Source organism: Coccinella septempunctata, chromosome X (assembly GCF_907165205.1).
Source record: "Coccinella septempunctata chromosome X, icCocSept1.1, whole genome shotgun sequence".
NCBI classification, from domain to species: Eukaryota; Metazoa; Arthropoda; class Insecta; order Coleoptera; family Coccinellidae; genus Coccinella; species Coccinella septempunctata.
In genome coordinates this window covers 6,972,065-6,977,670 of record NC_058198.1, presented here as the reverse complement: position 1 = coordinate 6,977,670, position 5,606 = coordinate 6,972,065, and positions in this window count along the sequence as shown.

Below are 5,606 nucleotides of genomic sequence, written 5' to 3'. Positions count from 1 at the left end.
TTTGTAGCATTCTTCATTTCGTCTGCTGACGTATGAGATGAGAGGGAATATTGTTGGATTATTGAGTGTTCTGATTTTTACCAGAGAATATCTTTAATCTTCGAATAATGTTAAGATGTATGAAATCAAGTTAACTGCCTAAATTTTCTATAAGTTTCATCATTATCGGAGAAATATAGATCTCCTTTCTACCTACCTCTTTGATGTAAAAAACTTTACATACAATCATTATTCAACCAAATATTTCAATTATAAAATACCTTTTAGAAGAAAATCATTATAATATTCAACAGGTAAGTTGAGATATTTTTGTACAAGAAAATCTTTCACAGTTTTGAAATTTTCGAGGATATTTCTGGAAATATTGGTCAATATAATGAATAATTCTCAGAAATGATAGAATTTTTTGAATACGTATCTTGAATACTCGAAAGGTTTTAATTTTCCGTTACTTTGCGGAATGATTCACTCGGAAGATATTCTCGTTCAAGAAAATCATGAGAATTTTTCAGTTTTTCGTGGATAATTCCAAGTATATTGGTCACTCACATAAATCATTCTTAGAAACGATAGATCTGCTTCCAATCAGCATCTTGAAAATCCAAAATACTATCGTTATTTTGAGGATTATTTCAGTCATAAGATATTTTGACACTATTATCCATTCTTTTGAATATATTAACTAATGAAAAATCTACAGTGGGTACTCCACCTCCTTCAAAGTACGATATTCAGCTAATTCACAAGGTCATCTTCTCTTTGTAAAGAATATGAAAACATTATTTTTGAAAAATGATGAATACTTATTTTCTTTTTTAGCTTGAAGGACCCTTGATCTTTTCAGAGACTAGACTGCTTATGAATTCTCAGATTTCACATTTGGAAATTCCCAACTCATTTTGTAGAATTTGAGAAACCCCTTCAATATTGGATGGAATAGTCCATTATAGCTAAGTGAAGAAAAAATTACTGGGTTTTCTATCACTATAATGCTCTCAAAAGTTGTGTGATAATTTTCAATTATCTTTTTCATAAACAATGAAAATTATTGAAGTCGGCATAATGTGAATGGGAATATGGAAATATGAGTGAGAGTTGAAGAGTGTTGAAGTGAGAAAACCCGAAGCATATTCATACGTTGTGCAGACAAATCGTGAATTTATTCACACATATGAACTACATACATCGAATTAAATCATATTTTATCAAAAACGCAACGCCCATCACCTGAAACATCTTACGTATTGACCTTTATGATAAACTAGATGATTCCAACGAAATAGAGCTCGTGAAAAGTGGCAGAAATCCGATTTTCCCCGTAAAGATTAGTCCGAATAAATCCTCGAGATGTCGAAAGATTCCTTTGGAACTTGTGCAATTTCGCCTTGTCGCAGTTTGAGTGAAAAATTATGTTGTTATGTTACGAACTGAGGATGATGTACTTTGAGATCATCAAAGTATGTGACAACGCAAGACGCTATGACATTAAGCCTACCAGAATGAGGTCTTTGAGTGGCAGGGTAAAGGATTATGTTATATAGGTAAGTAGGCAATGGGGAAACCTGTCTCCGTGTAACCAACCATTGGATGTCACGCACAGAGTCCTGCGACTTTGATACATTCCTGAAATAACGAACTAGTGTGTCTACACTACTCAACAAAGTGAAAATCTTGATGGTGGGATCGATTCTTCATTGAATTTGTAGAATTATATAAAACCATGGACCTCCTGACTCTTTATTCGTTTACTTATATTGACTTAAAAAACAGAACACGCAGTATAGTGTTGGAACAAAATACGCATCTAATGATGTATCATGTTTCTGAATGAAAACCTCCTGGATTTGGAAATAAAGTCGAATTTCTATTGCTGTGAGGGTTTTCAGCGTATGACTTTTGTTGCTATACCGTAGATTTACTGCCATTCTAGATGATTCCAGAATCCAGAATCATTGAAAACTCTTCTGAAGGTGTTTATCTCATTTAAACAAGGAATTGTGTTTGTGAGATCAGAAAGGCATTCTAAAAACTCTAAGCTTCTTAGGAATCTTAGGAAAACATCAACTATTCGCCGTTTTTTTATCAAGTGACAAGGCATTTTAAAACGCAGTTTTTGATGTAGAGTGACTGCATAGTTTCTGTATTGATAATTCTGCATTTTCAAAACGCAGTTCTTGATGTAAAGTGACTGCACAGTTTCTGTATTGATAATTCTTCATTTGCAATTCTTCATTTCAAAAATGGAGTATTTGATATAGAGTTAATAATAGAATCTAAAATAATTCATAGAAATTCCTAAAACTTAAGCATATACCTTCTTCAAGAAGTTGAAAATTCGATTATGAAGGTTAAAGAGACATTTCATTAACGGATTTAATTCAATAATTGAAGACTTCTTTCATTACCAAAATATGGATTATACCCATGGTAGAAGAATACTTCATCTCACCATGGTGGTACCAGAACTAGCCAAATGATGGCATCACTGCTCTTGACGGTTGCTATCACAGGATAGCATACACGTCTATTGCGGTGCAGCATACGCCAAACGATGGCGCCACCGGCGACGCATTACTCCACGTCCTCTACGTAACCGGCGTTTATAGCAGGCATGAACTACGCCTCTTTGACGATTGTCGTAAGTAACTCCCACAGATTACAGAATACAGAATACCAGAATACAGAATACCAGAGTACAGAATACCAGAGTACAGAATACCAGAGTACAGAATACCAGAGTACAGGGTACAGAGTACAGAGTACAGAGTACAGAGTACAGAGTACAGAGTACAGAGTACAGAGTACAGAGTACAGAGTACAGAGTACAGAGTACAGAGTACAGAGTACAGAGTACAGAGTACAGAGTACAGAGTACAGAGTACAGAGTACAGAGTACAGAGTACAGAGTACAGAGTACAGAGTACAGAGTACAGAGTACAGAGTACAGAGTACAGAGTACAGAGTACAGAGTACAGAGTACAGAGTACAGAGTACAGAGTACAGAGTACAGAGTACAGAGTACAGAGTACAGAGTACAGAGTACAGAGTACAGAGTACAGAGTACAGAGTACAGAGTACAGAGTACAGAGTACAGAGTACAGAGTACAGAGTACAGAGTACAGAGTACAGAGTACAGAGTTAACTCCTAGGGTTCATTAACCCCCACCTCTAGAGCAAGCCATTCCTCAAATAGCGTGAACTCACCCCTGCACCTACTGCCAAATATCAAGTGAAATTTTCAATTTCAGAACTGCAGAATAGATTTTCTGTTTATAACTAGGAAATTTCTCTATTATAGGATATTGTTCGTAATTGCAAGTTTCGATATAGTTTCTACACAGTGACTGCTACATTTGAAGTGCAGTTGTACAGTTTGAGCACGGCTTGCTGTACAGTTTTAACGTAACTGCTGCATTTGAAGTGCAGCTATCTGTGCAGTTTTTGCAAAGTGAATACTGCATTTAAAGTACAGCTTACTGTACAGTTTTAGCACGTCACTGCTGCATTTGAAGTGCAGCTTGCTGTACAGTGATTGCAATACCATCGCTGTTTTTGAAGTGCTGGCTGTATGTCGAATGCAGTTTGTACTGTACAATAACTGCACAGTCCACCGGGACATATACGGTCCTTTTTTGTGCAGTTATTGCATTACCGTCACTGCAGTCAATTGAAGCAACGAAGTACAGTTTTTGTACAGTGACTGGATTTCAGTGTTTGCTGGGTATGTTCAAAATTTCAGCTTCATAAATTCATAAATGTCTTTTCTGCGCCATAGGATTCATGTTTTGGGAAATTTTTTTGAGGAAAACCATTGACATTTCCGACAGTATTTATCAATAATAGGGATAGAGAATCGGAAAAAGTTATAATAAATAGGGTGTCCCATTTGGAATAACTCCTAATAAGATGGTCGATGGTCTTGAGGTATCTCATTCTAGGCAAAAATTGCTAAAATAGTGATTTTTAGCGACCTACAAACCGTGATTTTAATATTATTTTATGGTCTTCATTGAATGAATACTCGTATTCACACCATTTCTGGATTATGTTATTGGGAAACTGTAAAAAAAGTAATCACAAGGTTATCTTCCAGATATTCGAAAGCTTTTTCCAGTTTTCGATCCTCTTTCACTCTTTTGTAGAACCGTTGAAATGAAAACTGAGGCACATACAGAGCGTATTAAACGTCAATCCGATTGAAAATCTTCAACCGAGCATATCGCGAAAGTCTGCGCATTTATGATACGATTGATTGGAAAGATATTCCGCGATTATTCAAATGAATTAGTTTATAGGCACTCCATAAACGTCAGGGATAGTTAGATGGTTGAATAGAAAGAGAAATTTGAATTTCTCATATCCTGCATCATGACCCTGCCAGCTCCATTATATCTGAATGTTTATCCTCGCAATGACATTTCGATTTATGAAATAGGGATTTGGTTGGGATTTATAGCTCAGGCGTCAGTAATAAGCGCTTCGTAGGAAAAAAATTGCGTGCCACCATAAAAATATTCAGATATACGAGAATTTTAACCCATTATATTCGACCATACGACCCGGCCGTCAACGCCCCATTTTAATCTGAATGTTACGGCAAAAACCTATAAATAATCTGTAGGTGGAAAACACCCGATTATACAGGGTGAGTCAGGATGAACGGAACGCAATTTAGGAGCTAATTGTGCGAGTGATGACGACGAAAAACTTAAATGTTGGTGTTTCTGAAAGGAAGAAATAGCCAAACAATGTGTGGCATTGTTAGATTTTTCTCATTATTTACTAAAAAGGAAACCCCCCGTGGATCACTTACTTCATAAGTGTTTTGAAATTTATATAACCACGCTCATAACATGTCCTAGAAATTTGTTCAGAATTCAGAGTGCTGTAATTTATGGAATGTTCGTTTTTAAAAAGTGATTTTCAAGTTTCCGAATGGTTTGAGATGCTTTTTGCGATTTCTTTTTATAATAGAAGTTTATTATATTATAGTTCTACTGCTCGCCAACCCAATTGGTCCTTCGATAATGGTTCGAATTCCTTACATGCCTTATAAATGGCAACTTAGGATCATTCCAAATTACTATGTGAAATGAAGGATATCGGTTTATTCCTGGTCCTTAATTTTACATGCCTTATAATGTAATAAAAAAATTGTATAGCAAAGAATGAAATGTTAGTGTTTTGGAAATATTCAATTGGTATGTAATTTTTTCCGGGTTTTTTCTCAATATTTCAGCTCTCGATCAACGAAAAGACCATAATCTATCGTCGAGGCTGCTATCAAAATTGCCAGCTCTTCTAAATCCTTCCCGCATAGACCAAACACTCGCAAATTACGAGATCTGAAACAATGCAGTCGACGTCATACACCGTTCGCATTTTTATTCGATCCAGAACGAGCTTTTGGCCATGCGAAAATTAAAGAGTTTTAAATGTTTGTGAATTACGACCAAACCGGAAGTAGCACCGTCATAAATAACACTTCATTTGATAGCCTATCTGTTTCATATTCACAATTTTGCCACATTACAACGATGAAATATCCGCCGCAGTAGCTTGCATTTGAATTTTCCTCCATTCTCCCATTTTTTTTTTGGATTTTT